Source organism: Argentina anserina, chromosome 3 (genome assembly GCF_933775445.1).
Source record: "Argentina anserina chromosome 3, drPotAnse1.1, whole genome shotgun sequence".
In the NCBI taxonomy this organism is placed as follows: Eukaryota; Viridiplantae; Streptophyta; class Magnoliopsida; order Rosales; family Rosaceae; genus Argentina; species Argentina anserina.
In genome coordinates, this window is record NC_065874.1 from 18,533,282 (window position 1) to 18,554,022 (window position 20,741).

The window sequence follows — 20,741 nt, forward strand, 5'->3', positions numbered from 1 at the left end:
ATGATTTTAGGTTTTCTTGCCATGTGTTTCTATTCATATACTTGAATTAGAATTTTCAATGTGTTCTTATATTGCATGTGTGATTGATACTTGAGGTTGATGTTGCATATGTTAATTATCCAAAGGTACAAATAGTTATGATGCTTGGGGTTGATTATTTTCTTAGGTTGTTATGTATGCTTGTGGCTTAGCATGACTATCTATGTTTCGGTTTGGACTTGTGCTATGCACATATTTCTCTACTTGTTACTTGGGGTGGCACGTTAGGGTTCATGTGTTAGATTTCTCGTAAGGCTCGGGGCTAAACTTGAATGTGTTAAGTGTTAATGTGATTAGGATAACCTCGGAGGACCCTAATTGCATGATCGATTCTAAGTTATTAGAGAGACATACGACATGAACTTGAATGAGATTGAAATTCGTTATTTCTGTTCGTACATAATTTGTTTGGTGATTGTTTGTGTATTGATTGATTGATCATATATATATATATATTAGTTTAGTTTTATTTCTATTTTATATCTCAACCATACCTATCAAACTTATAAACTTAAACCTTGTTGTGAATTCATTGTTTTTTGGTTTGTGATTCATCCCCTGGTTTGGATTCCCTGCTTGTAACGATATCCTCTTACTTTATACTATCATCTTATGGATCCCTAATCTTTTAATTTCGAATTTACTGTTCATATTGTAAATTTGTATATGTTGATTTTATTTTGTTGTAACATATAGTAATTATATCTTAGGTTGTTGATTTTATGATTGAATGAATGATTGTTGTAGGTTATAAATCAAACGGAATAGGTAAAGTCCTTTTTGTTAATATTAGCCTTAACCCTTCATGTTTTCTTTTAGGATTTCATGAGTTTGAGAGCGGCATTTATTAATACCTATAGATTTGTCTAACACCCAAGATTAAGTCCAGCTGAGTAAGGGGCAGACTCTTTCATTACCCTAGTGCATGTGACCAAAATTAGATCTCAGAGAGCTACATACTGACATACAACTCGGTGATGGAGTCGATTGGGAGTTCGCACTCCGTAGTTCAACAAATGAGTCATACGATGGTCACTATCTCTGAACTAGCTATTCGGCCTTCTGAAACAAAGATTCAAACTTGTGTCTAGACATCCATACTTAGGCTCCACATCCACCTCGGTTTACAACTTAGAATCAATTGATTGTTTAATCGTTTGAACGACAAATTGAGAACATGAATTGTATGAACTTTGAAAACGTAAAGAAAGAATTGTAACTTTGTATTGTGATGTCGTGCCTCCTCTTCTAAGTGTTGCCGTGTATATGACCAAGAGGAGCATTTTTCTTGCTTTCATTTTGTATTCTTCAATGCTAAGTTTCTAACTTTCATTTCAGAAACCATGAATGTCTGTTGTTTCTAAGAAAACGCAAGAGCTCAAAGATCGAATTCAAAGGCTCAAGGACACACAAGCATCTAGTTATGACGTCTCCTTTCAGAAGGGAGGGTTTTCGATTTTGAAGGATCACTAAGCAATTCAATTTTAAACTCCTCACCTAGATCAGAAGAGGAGGAAGACTTCCAGTTTCCCTTACGCTTTGGTTCAGAGGAGGACACAATAGGTGACTTAGTTCTAGCTGCCCCAATGACACTCAAGGAAGCTTGTATTCTGACTACACAAGAGTCCCCCTCATGCATTGCCTCCAATCCAGCTGATGGAGCTTTCTCCATACCGGTTCAACTACTTGGACAATTGTCTAAGTACTCGGGTTCTTCAACAGAGGATCCTAATATTCATTTTAGAGAGTTTTTATATATATGCAAATTGCAATCTATTAATAATCTAACCCCTGAAGGCCTCAAGTTACATTTATTCCCTTTATCTCTTAAGGATGATGCAAAACGTTGGTTATACCCTTTGTTTGCAGGAATTATCACTACATAGGAGTAGATGACCAAGAAGTTCTTGAAAAAATTCTTCCTTGCTCAATTAACGAAAAGACTTAGGAGGGAGATTCAAAACTTCACTCAAAAGGATGGTGATTCACTCTATGAAGCATGGAATGAGTTTCAAGAACTGCAAAGGAATTTTCCTCGCCATGGATTTTCATTGAATGACTTGGTGCAATTCTTCTACGAAGGACTCGACACCATAAACAAAAGCATGGTGGATTCTGCATATGGATGCACTTTCATGAACAAGACTGGCCAACAAGCATATCAATTGATCAACGATTTGGCAGACAACAATTGCCAATTTAGTTCTAAGGATCAGAGAGGAAGAAAGAGCCATGACATCTATGAAGAGGATACAAAGAACTAAATGGCTACATTGGAGAGAAAGCTTGACGTCTTAGTCAAGGCTATTAGTGGTTCCAACGACAATGCTAATGTGTGTGGTATATGTTCTTATTCTGATCATACAACTGAGAATTGTCCCAATGATGCTATGTCTGAAGAACAATTGAACTTCATGGGGCAACAAAAACAGAGGTACGATCCATTCTCCAACACATATAATCCTGGACATAGAGATCATCTCAACTTTCGTTGGAGCAACAATGGTCAGACCAACAATGCTCAAGGTTAAGGATAATTCCGTCCTCCATTTTTTTTGTGAGGCCTCAGGTCCCTCAAGGTTTTGTTCCCCCTATTGCTAATAATTCAAACAATGCTAGTGCTTCTACTCGTAACTATGATGAACTCTTGAAGTCCCTTGCTCAAGGGAAACATAATTTAACAACTGCTACTCAAGCTCTTGTCACATGTCAACAGGCTCATTCTAAAGATATATCTGAGCTCAAGAAGCAAATGTGACAAGTGATTGACTTCATGGGAAAGATTCAAGAAAGTGGTAAGTTGCTGAGCCAAACTCAGCCTAATCCCTACATTGAATACTCAAAAGCTATTGTGACAAGAAGTGGGAGAGTTTTGGACACTCCAACACCACCAACAAAAAAGGTTGTGCCTTATAAGGGGAAGGAGATGAGCCAAATGTTCTAAATGACCTTGAGAATGACCTAGCTACCTCCAATGCCAACCATGTTGTGCCTTTGCCCCATAGTGATCATGCAATGCATGATCAAGTTAAGGATTCTAACTCTGGTGGGTTAGTTTCATCTGATATCCCTGCTCGTGTTTCATTTCCCAATAGGTTCACAAAAAAGAAGAAGGATGACTCTGATCAAGCCATTCTCGACATCTTTAAGAAGGTGGAAGTAAATATTTCTCTCCTTGAATGCATTCAGCAAATTTCGAAGTACGCTAAGTATGAAAGAGCTATGCACGACAAGGAGGATTACACGAGAGAAGGAAGTTATGACCATGAGTGAGGCAGTTTCTGCCGTGCTACAAAGGAAGCTACCACCAAAGTCTAAGGATTCAGAGAGTTTTTCTATCCCTTGTACAATCAGAAACACAAAGTTTGATAAGATTATGCTAGACTTAGACGCATCCATTAATGTAATGCCTTACTATATCTATCCAGATTTAGGTCTAGGTTCTTTGAAAAGAGATAATGTTGTTATCTGACTAGCAGATCGATCTAACAAAGTCCCTTTGAGCTATATTGAGGATGTTCTTGTGCAGGTGTCTTCGTAGATATTCCTTGTTGATTTCTATGTCATAGACATGAAACCAATTGATGGAGATGACGGTGAAATTTCTACTCTTTTGGGCCATCCATTCATGCGCACCGCAAGGACCATGATCGATGTGTTTGATGGTTCACTCACCTTTGAGTTTGACAGTGAAGTGATTAGCTTCAACATCTTTAAAACTCTGAGGTATCCGATTTCAGAATATAGTGCTTGTTTTTCTATTGATATGCTTGATTCCCTTGCAAAGAAGTCCTTAGATACCTTGACAAATGATAAATTGGCAACCACCACTGCTTTAGGTTCCAACGTTTTTGAGTTGGAGAATGAAGATGTCACGCCACCCTTTGTGATGGAGAACGAGGCCTCTCTTGAGGTTCTACCACATGAGGTAAGTTATGTTTCTCCCTTTCTAATTCTCTTAACTACTAATAAAAATCTACCTTCAGTGGTGCAGCTCCCAGAGCTTGATCTTAAGGTACTTCCAGACCACTTGAAGTTTGCGTTTTTAGGAGAAGAAGAGACCTTTTCCGGTGATCATATCATCTGCACTTGACAAGGTTCAGGAGGAGAGACTTTTTGAAGTTCTTAAGCGACATAAGACAGCCAAAGGATGGACCTTAGCCAACATCAAAAGAATCAGCCACACCATGTGTGTCCATCGTATTTTGCTTGAAGATTGAGCAAAACTGACCAAGGAGGCCGAGAGACGTCTCCACCCACCATTGATGAAGGTTGTGCTAGATGAGATCACAAATTGCATGGTTGCAGAGTGATTTACCCTATTTCTGATAGCCGGTAGATCGCTCTCATTCAAGTCATTCCAAAGAAGTCTAGAATTACGGTGGTCAAGAATGAGGATAATGAGTTAGTGCCTCAGAGAAAGGTTATTGGTCATTGAGTTTGCATTGATTATAGGAAACTCAATGCCACAACAAGGAAGGACCATATGCCTTTGCCGTTTATTGATCAGATACTTGAGAGGTTGGCTGGTCATTCATTCTATTGCTTTCTCGATGGCTATAGTGGTTACAATGAAATTAGTGTTGCGGAGGAAGATCAATAAAACACCACGTTTAAATGTCCTTTTGGTACGTTTGCTTACCTAATATCGTCGTATGCATGTTGGTTTATGCAACGCTCCAGGTACGTTTCAACATTGTATGTATCACATTTTCATGGATGACTTTTCTGTTTATGGTGAGAATTTCGATGCATGTTTAGAGAATGTGGAACTTGTGCTTAAATGTTGTGAAGAAACTAACGGTTTGAAATTGGAAAAAATGTCATTTCATGGTTACGCAAGGCATTGTCTTAGGTCATATTGTTTCTGCTAAGGAATTATAGTTGATAAATCTAAAATAGATCTCGTACGTCACTTACCCCTTCCCACATCTGTGAGGGATGTTTGATTATTTCTTGGACATGCAGGTTTATATCGTAGATTTATCAAGGATTTCTCTAAGATTGCGAGACCATTGAGTTCATTTCTTCAAAAAAACGTTCCTTTTCACTTTGATGATGATTGCAAACATGCATTTGAGATTTTGAAGAAGCTTCTAACGTCGACACCGATCATGGCACCCCCGGATTGGACTTTGCCGTTTAAATTGATGTGTGATGCCTCTGACTATGCAATTGAAGCCGTTCTAGGGCAGACGAAAGACAAACAGCCCTACACCATTTATTATGTCTAACAAATGTTTAATGATGCTCAATAAAACTACACCACAACCGAGAAAGAACTTTGTGCGGTTATCTTTACTTTGAATAAGTTTCGTTCTTATTTACTTCAATCAAAGGTTATTGGTTACATTGACCATGCAACTTTGAAGTACTTGATGATAAAGAAGGATGCTAAACCGAGATTGATTCGATGGATTCTCTTATTTCAAAGGTTTGATCTCGAGATCAAGGACAAGAAGCGAAATGACAATGGTATGGTAGACCATTTGAGTCGGTTAGTGAGAGATTCCGAGCCCTTGGCCATTCAATAGAGCTTTCTGGATGAGCAACTCTTCGGAGTTGAGGTAAATGAGCCATGGTATGCAGATATTGTGAACTATCTTGTTTCTAAACAATTTCCAGATACTTTTTTGCATGCTGAAAAGACTAAACTCAAGGCAATAGCTAAGTATTACATTTGGAGTGAACCTTACTTGTGGAAACATTGTGTTGATCAAATCATTTGGAGGTGTGTCCTTGAATCTGAACATCACTCTACTTGCTTTTTGTCATTCTGAATCTTGTGGAGGTCACTTTGGTTCATGTAGAACATCCCTTAAGGTGTTAGAGTGGTTTCTTTTGGCTCAATCTTTAAAGATGAATGTACTTTTCGTATGACATAGATGTCAAAGAATAGGAAATTTAGGTTCTAGAAATCAAATGCCTATGACTCCTATTATTCATGTCGAAATTTTTGATTGTTCGGGTATTGATTTCATGGGACCGTTTCCAAGCTCTAATGGATTCTTGTACATTCTCTTGGCTGTTGATTATGTATCGAAATTTGTGAAAGTAAAAGCCACCAGGACTAGTGATTCTTGAGTTGTTGCAAAGTCCCTTCGTTCTAACATCTTTTCTAGGTTTAGAATGACGCACATTATGATAAGTGATGGAGGTTCTCACGTTTGCAACCATACCATAGAGGCTTTATTGCGCAAGTATGGTGTCAAGTATAAGGTTGCAACGCCATATCACCCCAAAACAAGTGGACAAGCAAAAGTTTCTAACCTCGAAATTAAATGAATCTTGGAGAAATCAGTTGGACCTAATCGAAAGGATTGGTCCCAAATGTTAGAAGATGCTTTGTGAGCTTATAGAACTGCTTACAAAACCCCTCTTGGTATGTCCCATTTCCGGTTAGTCTATGACAAGGCGTGCCATCTTCCCGTGGAGCTTGAACATCGAGCTTGGTGGGCTGTGAGGAACTTTAACATGGACATTGATGAGGCCGGATTGCATAGGAAGTTACAACTGCACGAGAATGAGGAGATTCGAAAGGAAGCCTATGATTCGGCGGTGATTTATAAGAAGAAGACTAAAGCGTTTCATGACCACATGATTCGTCGGAAAGACTTTGTCGTTTCATTCTCGACTTACGTTATGCCCTGGAAATTTATGTTCTAGATGGTTAGGACCCTTTACCATCACTCATATTTTTCCTTCTGGAGCTATACATATCAAGAGTGGTGTGAACGGGACGGAGTTCACAGTCAATGGACATCGCTTGAACTCGTACTATGAGAGCTTGGTGGATCATGTCGTTGAGGAGACTTCTCTCCTTGAACCTACGGCAACTCAATAAAGATGATGCAGAAGTCTAGGCTAAAGGACTATAAACTTAAGTGATTGCCCATTAACAACGGCCTAGACCTGAATTATAGTAAATGGGAAAACAAAGTGGCTAGAGTAAATCCCAAGCAGAAACCAAAATGTGGGTTAGGTAAACTGAATAAGATTTTAAGACTTGTGAGAATGCACTAGTGTGCGTAATTTGGCAAACAATCAATCTGTTTGCGATTTCTTATCCCTTTTCTCCTTTTAATTTTCTTTTCTTTTCTTATTGTATATTGAGGGCAATGTAAGTTTTAAGTGGGGTGGGAAATACATCATTCGTTGTTTCTATTGTTTTATATTTTTCTTTTATGTTTTTAGTTTTTTTTGTGTTTTTGTTTTGTTTTGAGTCGTATGTGCCTTTAACTGTCTAGGATGAGTATGATCTTTGAATTCATGGTTGATAGATGATCACAAGATTGAAATGTGCTTAATTGTTATTTGATGGTTAATTGATGTTGTTAGAAATTGTACGAACATGTAGTAGATGAGGAATTGAAATATTGGTACATAATGAACATGTGATAACAAGTTTGATTCATATGACCCTATGTGAGTTTTTGAGCTACATATGTGCTTCATTCTAAGTGTTTTAATCTATCTTTTCTTGGCTATGTTTTGTTGCAACCTCATTATTTTTTCTACTTGATCAATTTGCATGCCATAGCTCTTTAGTGGACTTTAGAATTTACTAGAAATTACTCTTGTTGATTATTGAGACTTTATATCATAATATGCTATGATTTTGAAAATTATTGTTGGATCTTTTTAAGATTTCCACCACTTTATGTCAAAAAGCCGTATGTCCTATATGAGCCATGCATGAGACACTTTATTGTTAACCCATTTGTGCCTACATTAAACCTTTTCACTGTTTGGCCTCGTTAGTCACTAGGTTAGGTCGTGCATTTTTATTATATCTGTCAATATCCTATCTACAACTTGGAGCTCCACATACTATTTTAGCATGATGTTTCGTAAACTTGCATAGTTTCAAGAAATGGTTTTCTATGGATCCAAAACCTACCCTTAAATGTTTTATATAACCATTTTTGTATCCTTACCTGGTTTTCAAACTTCATGGGCGGGCTGGCCCCTACTTGGCCAAGCGAGGACGACGCTCACCTTACTATAGTGTCTTGTAGGTTAGAATTTACTATCTTGGAGCTAGGAGTTTTAAAGAGATCATTCTAAGTCCGTTGTTTATTCCTGGCACGTTTGTTCTTCCGTCTGAACGTTATCACATTTGTGTTTCATTTATGTTCAACATATCCTTTCCGAGGTATATGTGTATCTTTGCCACCTTTATTTGTAAATTGGGTTATCTATTTGTTTAGGATTTGGGCCGGTGGCATCAATGCCATCTTCCGCATTATTGTAAACTGTTGTAAAATTCGTGGAAAAATTTTAAGTTCTTAGTTTGTTTTAAAAGGAAATAGTTATGTTTATAAACTTTCTTTCCAAGTTCAAGTTAGTGAGTGTCAGGACGTAATTTATTCGTTATGTTCACTTGGTAAACATCATTCTAATCCTAAATAATATACCGGGCACATTCCTTTCCGGGATGTAACATGACACTTAAGCGACGACTTGTCAATTTTACGCGACAACCTTATTTATACATCGCTTAAGCTTTACCTTGGCAATGAAATTTGTGATTTTGGTCACAGTTCGTCGCCTAAATGTATAATTGGTATAGTGATCTTCAATTTGTTGCACGGATAATTGTGTTGTGGAGAACCATTTGTTAAAAAACTTAGCAAGTTAATCGAGATCAATTGGCAAACAGTTCAAACTGAAATTTTAGAGAACTATCTTTTTACCTAGTCCCTTTTAAATTGTTCATTTGTACGTCAACTTATATATGCATGCTTAAAATGATGCACATAGTTTGTAGCTAATAATGTTATCATAGTGCATAGTCGGATTTGTGTAGAGAGGAAGATGTAGATCTGTGAGTAACAACTTCAGCCAAACCATTTCTGTTGTGGTTCGTGGCTGCTTCAGTGTGCATAATGTTTGTTCATGGCTATGAGCAACAACTTGAGCCAAACCATTCCAATACAAAGTCACGGGGCAAAGTTCACTCAGATCAATCGTTGCCCAGGACCTCCAAACTAGAGCACTCCGACCTTGTCCAAACCATATCAGATAAGCAACGACTTGTTGCCAAAAGGCCGATCTCGATCCAACAAAATCAAATCCGCACTCAAACACCAAACGGGGGGGGGGGAATTCTATTGTACATAAATACATGTTTGCCATATATCTCGACATCATACAGCCATCATTACATTGTCAGTAGAGTTTAAAAATATATATATATTAATTATGTCATACGATCTCTGAATAATAGCCAGGCAAACCAAACAAGGAGCGAGTAGTCATTTAATTGGCTTTATATGTAATTAGTCTTTTAATAAAGATAATTTTATTTTTATTTTTTAAGGTGGTTCTAGAATTAACAAATGATTTCTATATTACGTTTCTACCAAGACACGTAACATATACTGTATCCTGATCTGAGAGAATTATTAATAGGAAAATATTTTAGCGCCGCAATCCCACGTATCATGACACGTCAACTTGTCATGTAAGTAATTACAATAATCACAAAATGTCATTTTTGAATTAAAATACAATCTTATCCTTATTAATCCAACGGCTCTAGATTATTATAAAAAAATTGTAGTTATTTTTTATATCATTTATTTTTTCAAAATGTAATAAAAAATACGATATATACAAAGTATGTTTGAAATATATATATATATATATATCTGTATGTGTATGTGCGCGCACGCGATATATATATATCTTTAAAAAATTATATATATATATATATATATATATACACATACATGTGTGGGTGGAGTCCCTATATGGTAATTGTATTAATTAATTATAGTAATTAATTAATTGTAAATGTAAATTAAATAAATAAGAAAGTCATGAATCTTGACATATTTGCCACTAGAAAGATTACCATGGACATAGTTGTATTAAATATGGTATTAATTAAGATATGTATACTCTAGGAAAAATAACATTTGTTACCTTATATATCCCCTTAAATCGGTTATACCATAACAAAAGACTATTATCTTTCAGAAAAAAAAACCAAAAGAATCTTAACAAAAGTTTCATCTAAATATAAACGTTTTATTTACCTTACATCGTCTAAAATTTAAAAATAAATATATTTTGTCCACATATATATATTTCACGCGTGCACACACATATTTCAAGCATATTTTTGTAAAGTTCAATTTTTTAAATTGCATTTTAGAAACATTATTGTGATGAAAAATAAGAAATGATAAAAATAAAAAAATATTTTTATAATTTAGAACCGTTGGATTAACAAAGATATGATTGTTTTTCATTTAAAATGATATTTTTATATAATTTTAATAATTGATGTGGCAATATGACGTGGCATGCCACGTAAGATTGATGCGTCGGATTTGACGTCATATCCCCTTAAATCGAGTATACCATAACAAAAGAATATTCTCTTTCAGAAAAAAAAAAACCAAAAGAATCCTACCAATAGTTGCATCTAACTATAAACGTTTTATTTACCTTACATCGTCTAAAATTTAAAAATAAATATATTTTATCCACATATATATATTTCACGCGTGCACACACATATTTCAAGCATATTTTTGTAAAGTTCAATTTTTTAAATTGCATTTTAGAAATATTATTGTGATGAAAAATAAGAAATGATAAAAAGAAAAAAATATTTTTATAATTTAGAATCGTTGGATTAACAAAGATATGATTGTTTTTTACATTTAAAATGATATTTTTATATAATTTTAATAATTGATGTGGCAATATGACGTGGCATGTCACGTAAGATTGATGCGTCGGATTTGACGTCATATTATGGCGCCCTAACATTCCGCTTATTAATAATAGAAAACTCTTAATTTAATCGAAACTCGTATGTATACTTCCAAAAATGAACTGCTCAGCTCCTCCAATATTAATTTGACTGATTTCTGTACAAAAAACAACATCTATGATCTAATCATCATGACGAAGATGATGTAGATGGATAGAAGGACAACAGGTGTGCAGGAACGCATGAAGAACTCTTCCAGACCCTAGAGTGCAATTTGAGAATGTCCCTAGCCTTCTCTTTGGTCTTATACCTGCAATCTACATGAAGCACTAAACACAACTTGGCCACCACACCAACTTGTAACATTTCCATAACAATTGCAGAAGTTGCAGAGAACCTACAAATGGAAAACAATATCCTCACCGCTCTGTCACTTGCCAAGTGCGAAACCCTAAGTATCTTCTTGGACACGATGGCTAGCCCCGCCGCGTGCCTCAATAACTCAGCTCTCCCTTCCGCGCATGCACAGAGCTGGTCTAGAGAGATCAGTATCAGCTCACACGCTCTTTTATCTTGAGTTTCAAGAAGAGCCTCTATGAGGACTGAAACCGTACCAGCTTCCAAGGCCTTAATTCGGTTCCTTCCGCATGGACAAAGCTCTACAAGAAGCTTCACTGCAGCTTTGAATGCTTGTTGTGAGATCTGATCTCGTACCACTTTCATAATCTCAATAAATAATTCAACTGTGGCACTCATCAACCGGTTGGGATCTGCCAATTCGAAGACAGACCTCAATAAAATAGTGGCTTGAGCTCGAGATTGATAATCATCTCGTTTTAATACTTGCACCAATGATTCTATGGTCTTCTCCCCATCTTTGCTCATTATATCTTTGAGACGAGATTCCGAGCTTCTGAGATGGAACAACACTTCGACAGCTACTTCCATTACTGATTGGTCGGGGTTGCTTATGAGGGAAGCAACGTATTCTACTGCTCCGGCAGCCTCCAAAGAGTGGTTCTTGTTTCTTTCACCTTGGATTGCGGCCATGGATCTGAGCCTTTGAGGCATTGGAGCTGCGTAAGGGGAAGCTTCCTTGCTTGGTCAATCAGCTTAACGATCTGGGTGCTATCGAGCTGAGATGTCGGCGTTGGCATCCTATCGACCCCATCAAAGGCATTGAGGGTGCACCAAGATTGGATTATACGGCGAAGAGTGTGGTTGGGAGTGAGCTCTGCGTCCAATAGTAATGGCTGTTTCGTAACGGGGCAAACCTGTCTCTTGCTGGAAGATAACCATCTTTGGATGCTTTCCCGATCGTATGTAATCCCAGTAGAGACGGTGATGGGATCTCTCATGATTTCAAGAGAAATGGGGCAGAGAAAATAGGACGGAATATCCAACGCGGCCTCCATTTTAGGTTTCTTGTACAGAAGAAATAAATTAAGCAAGGAGATACTTGCACCAATAATACCAAAGTGAAATTGTTGAAAAAGGAGAGAAGAGAGAATTGGAGAGATAATGGCTGTGTTTGGTACAGCTGAACTTATTTAAAAAGTTGGCTTATGCTTATTTTTTAGAATAAGTGGCTGATAAGTAAAGTAGCTGAGTGTTTGGTAAACTGATTTCTATAAGTGGCTGTTAGTAGCAGAAGCAGTGACAAAGCGTTTGGCAAACTCCAACTGGCTTATGCTTTTAATTTGTCAAATGACCAACTTAGACATAATATAATTTCAAGTTGATTTTAATGTAAAATAGTGTTTCATATGATTAATATTGAATGGTTTATACTTTGGTTCTGATCATTGATAATGAGTGCTTCAACTATTTGTTAATAACGTAATATCATATATTCAGAAAATATTGTTACAAACTTGCATTGATCAACTTCCTATCGAAAACGAACACCATAGGAAAACATGATATTCTCTTTTAGCTTCATATCAGACCACATGTACAAGCAGTTGTTAACAATTTCCATCTAGGAAAAAAGGTAATGAATAATGAATGATATTGATTCAAGGTTAGTATTTTCAATACATATATTTGAATATGAATTTGGACAATGAATCATTGGTCTTCTAATAGACAACCACTTCTGCAAGAAGATTGCCTTGATACCTTTGAGCTCCCTCTTCAAATCGGAGACAAATGATCTTATATTTTCTCCTTTGCAGTAGTATTGATCATGCATGAACTTTCTAAAGTTAATATAACCTCATAATGATGAATGTGCTCTACTGCCTGCTTCATCCTTAATTTGTTCATTGCAGGTGCCAATATCTTGAATACATTCATAGACCAACTAGTAATCACATGAATATACAAAAAAGTTTATTAACCAAGACTTACCGTGCTAGCAGTAACATCCGCGTCAATTGTCTCAGAAGAAACAATTGTGCTTATAATTATAGTGGAGAGAAGACAAACCTTTAAATGCTGCAAGGCTGCTCTACTTGCATTTTGTATGTCCCCGTTTGAGTTGTGAAATGCAGTTACCAGTTTACGGAACAGAAGCTCATGCACGATACAAGAAAATAAAGAAGACTAACTTCCATTTCCAACAGATTGATTTGATCTCATAATTGTATAGTTTCCATGATTTGATCATATAAACTCATTGCCAAGAAAGGCTTGGTGGTATAGCTTACAAGCAGCAAGACATGCATAGTTTTCAAGAACTGAAAGAAAACCAACCTGAATTTCTGGCTTCAGTCCACTGTAAATTTGGTTGTTACGATTTGGCAGGACAGTAATACAAGGCTGTATAGTGGAAGCGTTTTCTAGAGCCAAACCATCCAACTGAAAATCGCAATTGGCAGAATAAATAATGCATGCATATATGAGAAGTTAAATATATCTACAACCAGAATGAAATTGTAAATTCCAGATAGCTTCTTACTTGCAAAGCCTCCAATAAATGGTCCTTAGACACATGCCCGTCTGATGAAGAAGGCATTGCACATCACTGAGACGGACAAAAGCAGATTCTCGTTAGAGCAAAAATGTCTAAATAAAAGAAAGTTTAGCACCATTGAGGGAGATCTATCAACTTACTTCCAGTAGAAAAAAATAAAATCTGAACTTCAACTTTTGACAAACATTTATTTACCCATCAGCCTAACAACCAGCTGAAGAACCACCATAAGCTGTATGCATGCAAACATAATCATACCAAGCATCACACCATAAGCTGTACTATGTGTTACTAGGTTGCGTATCACAATATTGTATCATACATATGTCATACATTTATCTTTCTAGGTTTCATATTAGTGCTCTTCCCTCAAATCTCTCTTATACAGATCCCAGCTCACCACACACCCATCGAAAAACAAATCACATCTTATTCAAAGTGCGGCAAGCTAACAAAAAAGCACACAACTTCATACAAGAGAAAAGGAAATATTAACCTCCAACTTAGAAACTCCAATTCACCCAAAAAACCTAACCAAATAGCCGAAATTCACAAGATTGATCATCTAATTCATCATTAACACAACTGACAGTTATCAAATCATGCCCAAATAGAGCAAACAAACTTAGGTTTTGAAAAATCAATAGCTACCTTCAGACCCGAGAGGAGATTGCCAACTGTGTCGAAGTCATTACGGATCAACGCTGCTTTGAATCGCCCGAAGCTTTGACTCAGCTCGTTAACTTCGCCTCCATTCTCTTCTTTTTCAACCTTTTACCTCTCTCTCTGGTTTTGCTCACGCTTTCTCACACTTCAATCCCTTGAAATTGAAGTTCTCACCAATATAGCATAACAATAAATTATGTTTCGACAACTTAATGGCAACCAACAATTCTACTAGTCAATCAACATAGTTATTTAAAGAGAGAAACCAGACGCCACATTTACAAAAGAAGGAAGTTTCACAAGTTTACTTACCTCAAACCCTTTGCTGCAAGGAGAAGCCCTCAACTCTCCTCCCTCTCATCTAAACCTCCAGAAATTGAGATTGCTAAAAGACTAACCTTGAATCAGATTGACAAGAGTCCAAGACCCAATGCTTTTATTTTGATTCTTGAACACAAAATCGTGATTGATGTTGAAGATGCGTTGCCTGCTTGAACTCAGAACTGTGATTGATGATCACGAATCGTGATTGAACCCAGAGTGTTTATCAATGTCGTTCAAAGAGGGAAGGGAGAGAGATGAGCAGCGCCTGCGTTAAGAGAAATGGTTTCCCATGGCAATTCTTTGTAATTCATGGAGGCAGATGAGGGTACCCATCGGTATTACACAATATTCATTTAACTACAGTGATCAGCGCTACAGTGATCCAACGGACTTCTGCTTTTAAAAGGAAGTGTCAAGGAGCTTTGGCTTTTGGACGAAAAAAGCCAACGTTTTTAAAAGCCGCGGAAGAAAAGTTGAGTTACCAAACACAACAACCGGCTTAACTTATAATCACCAGAGGCAACAAGCATTACCAAACACGGCCAATACTTCTGGACAAGAAGATGAAGCTCAATTGAATGAAGGGATCTGACTCTCGAAATTGTCAAACAATAGAAGTTTGGCTATGTCATTGGTTGAGAAGGGAAGGCCTATATATGAGGGTGAAGAGGAGGGGAGGTGGTGCGAGTTGTCACCTATTAGTAGGGAAAGTCAACACGGAAATTGAAATACAATGCTCGTCCATTATTATGCCACCCAATTTAATTAGGGGAAGGTCCGTTTCCAAGTTTTGGGAAGAAAAATTCATATGACGACTTAAAATTTGTTTAGCCTAATAAATATACTCGCAAATGCAACTGTAGTGATCTGTTTTCGATTGTGCAAATTTATGTTTTCTTAATAGACAAGTCAAACCCGGCAATCACAAATAGTTTCACACTGAGATGTTGGATGGAAGAAGCCATACATATTTGCATTTTAACAAGTGCTTATTAGTGTACCCTAAAAAAGTCCTCAAGTAAACCAAATAATAGCCCTAGACACATTACAAGTGACACACACACATATATATAATAGCATAATAAATGGAAATCTTCTTCTGCCGTTGAAGTAATTTAACACACCGTGCACGGTGCACCCAAACTATTATAGAGAAAAACAAACTGATCGACAATCTATATCTAAAACATGGTTAATTAGCCTAGATTAGCCAAGCTATATGTTAATGGCTTTGTACCGGGTTTTCTTATAGATATTCATCCGTAGTATTTCATTTCAACAATAATGTTATTGAATAGATCAAGAAGTTAATGTAAACAAGAGAGTCTATCAACTATTACTAGCTACAATATGCACTAATTAATCCTAGCATGCATTCTAGAATCACTCAATACGTAAAAATATATTCTCCCTAGAAACTTTCAGTCATGTATGCATATGTCACGTTACAAACCAAGAATCCTAAAACCTAAATATATAGAAATCGTAAAGCATGCATCATTCTACTTCATTCTAACATAAAATTGAAACAACCAAAGAAAAACTTTGAAAAGATATCTATTCTATAAAACCAAAATAATATGACAAAAGCATAGAACAAAAGATTATAACTTTGTAATTGAACAAAAGAACAAGGAGGTGAAGTCGATGATGGCCTCTTCCTGTCAAATAGCTTCTAGATCTCCTAGGGTTGTACGCACGGTTAGAGCATAGGGAAGGAGGGTGTGTGAGCTTGATATTTCTGAAAGTTATGATGCAAAACTCATCCCTCTTGCCTCCTATATATAGGGGATGACAACCAAGGGTTTACCCTTTCTCCAAATTACTTCTTCAAATCACAAGAGAGTAGAATCCAAATCCATAAGGGAAAACACATTCTTTGCGCGTCATATCTTTATATATTTCCTTCTAGGACTTGATTTTCTCCTTATGCAATTAGAACTCCTTTTATGACTTAGATTCAACCTCTTCTCTTCCTTTGCCGAGCCCTCATCGAAACCCTAACATAGTTTTGGGCTTTATCTATCATCTTATGCCTTGATAGCTCGTGTGCAAGTCATGTGATTTTCTAGAATGATCTCATACTCAATCTATAGCATATTTGACGCAAGAGAGTCTCCCAGTCGACTGAAGATTCCTTTCTTGGACTTAGATTTCATTTCCTTATCCAATTTAGACTTCATACGCGAGATAGATTCATTTTTCTGTTGTCATTCACATTCCTGATTCAACTAGGAAATGGTTTCTTATAGTTGCAGATCCAGTAATTGAAGTTGGGCTTGAGTTTTCTATCAAGTATAAAAAATGAAAAATCTCGGCAGTGTAAGAGACTTATATTAATTGAGAAAACAGATACACTTGGGGAATCCTCACTTTCTCATGTTATCTTCCTTTGTCGATTCTTTCACTCTTAGAAACCTACAATACAAAAGTGAAATTGATATAGATAAGAGAAATAAAATGCCAAATGTATAGAGTAATGCCTTAAAAACAGAGACAAAATTACGTTGATCACTTGGCTTGGGCTCTGGTCAATTATTATTTTTATTTTATTTAAAGTTTTTATTTACTTGTATTAAGATGTGATTTTATGTCACGAATAATACCTTATCACTATATGATAGGGGAAAAAAAACCTTGCGCCGATATATGCACATTGTGTGCCATTTTTGTTCTTGGTAGGCTGCACTTGTTCTTGATCAAATAGATGCAGCTTCTCGGTGGTAGGATGAAATTAAGTGTCATCGGGTTTCTCCGGCGATAACATAGTAGGACAACTACTTTTATGAGACATTAGGATGTGTAATTGAGTTACATGTCTATTGATCTTTCCATTATATCACTGCTGTAAAAAGGTAAATTGAGTTCGTTATTAGTGTAGTACTCTTTGCATATTAGTACTTTGTTGAGTACTTGTTTGTAGGGATTTCTAATATTATTTCAGATATTTTGTAATCATGGATTTAGGTTTTACGTCCCCCCTTATATTCGACAGTTTCATTAATGAAAACTTAAGGACAGCCACACTTGCCCTTTCTTAAATATATATATATATATATATATAATTCATAGTAAATATAGGACCCCTAAATATATTGTGTAAATAAAAATTCATATTGAAATCGTACCTTATTCATAAGGAGGTTTATTTCTTTACACAGTTGCACTAGCTAGTAAATTAAAGGAAAGTCAAAAGATCTAAAAATGGAAAGAAAATATATTAAAATATTATTTAAATTCATGAGATCCTTGTAACTGAAGAGGTAATAATATATCTTATCATTAGATTTGGAAAGGATTTGATGGTCTTTTTAGTTAATAATGATATTGCATAAGTTTGGAAAAAATATGATGTGTTTATGTGTCTAGACTTGCCACATAAGATTAAGGTCTTTGAGGCCTAAAATATTGAGACCGTATATCACTCCTTTACCAAATTAATGAATCCTCTACCAAAAAAATAAATGTTAAAAACTTGACGATACAATCATTTATAACTAATTAAATAAAATTACTATATTGATAATAATTTAATTGAACTAAATTACAACATTGACACCAAAATTATCAAATTCATTTTACACATTTACGTATCATTGAACAAAATTACCATATTTACAATAATTTGTTGAAAAAACTTGAAAAATATTGTAAGTGAAGTAATTACCTATAATTAAATATAATTACCTATATAATGATTTGTTTTACCATAATGATGATAAATTTATTGTCATATTTGTACATGTAGGCATCATATACATACATGTGGGTATCTAAGAAAATTACCTACTACTAACTATGAACGAAGAAACTGCCAAAACTTTATGAATTTTCCTATCTGGCTCACTAAAGTAATCGTTGCACGACTATAGGCCGTTGATGGCACAATGATGCTCTTTTCCTCCAGCAAGAACTTACTTTCCCTTATTGCATGTCATCGATCTTTTAACGACGTCTATGCACATACGAGAACTTCATTCATTGTTAGATGAATAAATTAAGAGCTAAAACTTCCCTTGGACCCCCGTACATTTTGTAGAAAAGGGTAAAGCTTAGATTACACAAGATTTTGCAAGATTTGTCCGTACAAATTAAAACGTACGTGCAGCCCTCCAATATGGAATTGAACAAACAGATTGACAGTTTCACACCGTTCTGGTATGTCTGCATGACTGCATCGTTTTAGTTTATGAAATGAGTGGTGCAAACAATTGCTTTTCGACTTCATTAATTATCATATGTGTCGGGCTGTGATACTCTGATTCATGAAGCATATATATACATATTGATTACTATATGAACTAAAGGTGACGTTTCCTAAAACAACTTGGTGATAGATCGAGCTCGCTCAGCTAATAAGCATTCATTCTTTATGTCTGGTGTCGGCCACCACTTCCTAATTAGGTTTTGTGGTAGCATTGTAGCAATGTAAGGTTATATGACTTATATCATATATTATCCACTAACTAGTATATAACGTACATGCCGGTAATGCATGTAAGATTCAGGTAACTAACTAGCCATCGAAAAAACGATTCAGGTAATTAAACCAATTCGCTGGGTTGTGAGGGATCGAATCATACTTGTGCGTATATGATATTTGTAGGTATTGGTCTCACTTTATCGATTGGACAATGTCCTTGCATGTTAAAAAAACTTTCTGTTAATATGCATGTTTGCTTTTATGTAATTAATTAAAAGCCAAGAATCAAGCACATTGTAATTGATGGGAGGTAAATTGAATAGGGTATATATATATATATACGTGTTAGGGATTGAGCCCTAACTCCTGGACTTAGTTGAATTAAATGAACTAAAAATGAAGAACAGTAAATAAAGAGCAGAAATTATATGAGTTGGAAAATGGAAATTGACTCCAATTCATTGATAGCCTTCAATACAACACAGTTGAGGATAAATACAAGAGACCCTTTCATGGAAGACACGTGTCGACTCGACACTCGTCAGAACAAGTCACAGTTTAACAACCAAAACGCTGCGTTTGAGCATCAACGAAATGAACGACACTACAAGCTATTCCTTAGTCAACTAAGATAAATAAGTCAACACCCTAATATCCCACCCTCCTTAAAATTGAACTTGTCCTCAAGTCGTGGTTGGAGTAACAGCGGTGTCACTGACAGTCTTGTAATCAAAAGTCGGAAAACGCGCAATAATCTGATCTGCATCTTCACATGTAGCTTCCTCTGTGCTAGTATTTTGCCACTGCACCAACCATTGTGCTCTAGCCTTGCCTTTTTTTCTTAAAAATCATGCACTGCAATATCTTTGCTGGATACCACTGAGCGTTGTCAGGGTCAACAACTGGGGGTAGCTGTGGAGATGTAACTGCATCAGCACTCAGAGATTTCTTTAAAAGTGAAACATGAAACACATTGTGAATTCTAGCTATAGGAGGAAGCTCTAACTTGTAAGCAACCTTACCAACTCTTGCAAGAACTTGAAAAGGACCAAAGTACCTGGGAGAGAGCTTAGTCCAACCTTGAGGGTTCATAGACATGCTGTTTGTAGTGCTGAAGTTTTAAATAGACCCAATCATTGACTTGAATTCTTATTCAATGTGTTTCTTATCATAGAATCCCTTCATTCTCGATTGGGCTAACTGCAAGTTCCTTTTTAGCACTTGAAGCAACTCATCTCTAGTTTGAAGTCGTTCATTAACATTCGCAACAGTTGTGGAACCAGGTAAATAAGATATTATTGGGGGAGGTTGGTAACCTTAGAGAGCTTGAAAAGGGCTCATCTGAATGGCTGAGTGAAATGCAGAGTTGTACCACCATTCAGCCCATGGTATAGCTTGAACCCACTCTTGAGATTTCTCTCCAACCATACACCTCAAATACTGCTCCAATGTCCTATTCAGGTTTTGAGTTTGTCCATCACTCTGAGAATGATAAGCTGAGGACTTGTTAAGCTTGGTACCTTGTATACGAAAGAACTCTTCCCAAAACAAGCTGAGGAACACTAGATCAATATCAGAAATGATCTGCTCAGGCATACCATGCAATTTAAATATCACTTTGACAAACATTTGTGCTACTGAGG

General features: G+C 36.2%; 1 non-coding gene and 1 pseudogene across 1 annotated transcript; both read right to left on the reverse strand.

The window, feature by feature from the left end:
* Positions 1-1,979: 1,979 nt before the first annotated feature.
* Positions 1,980-2,086, reverse strand: LOC126789629 (small nucleolar RNA R71). Its single transcript, XR_007671545.1, has one exon. It is a non-coding gene; the product is annotated as a small nucleolar RNA R71 (small nucleolar RNA).
* An 8,842-nt stretch (positions 2,087-10,928) lies between these two features.
* Positions 10,929-12,272, reverse strand: LOC126788512 (E3 ubiquitin-protein ligase PUB23-like; annotated as a pseudogene).
* Between the last annotated feature and the right edge of the window lie 8,469 nt (positions 12,273-20,741).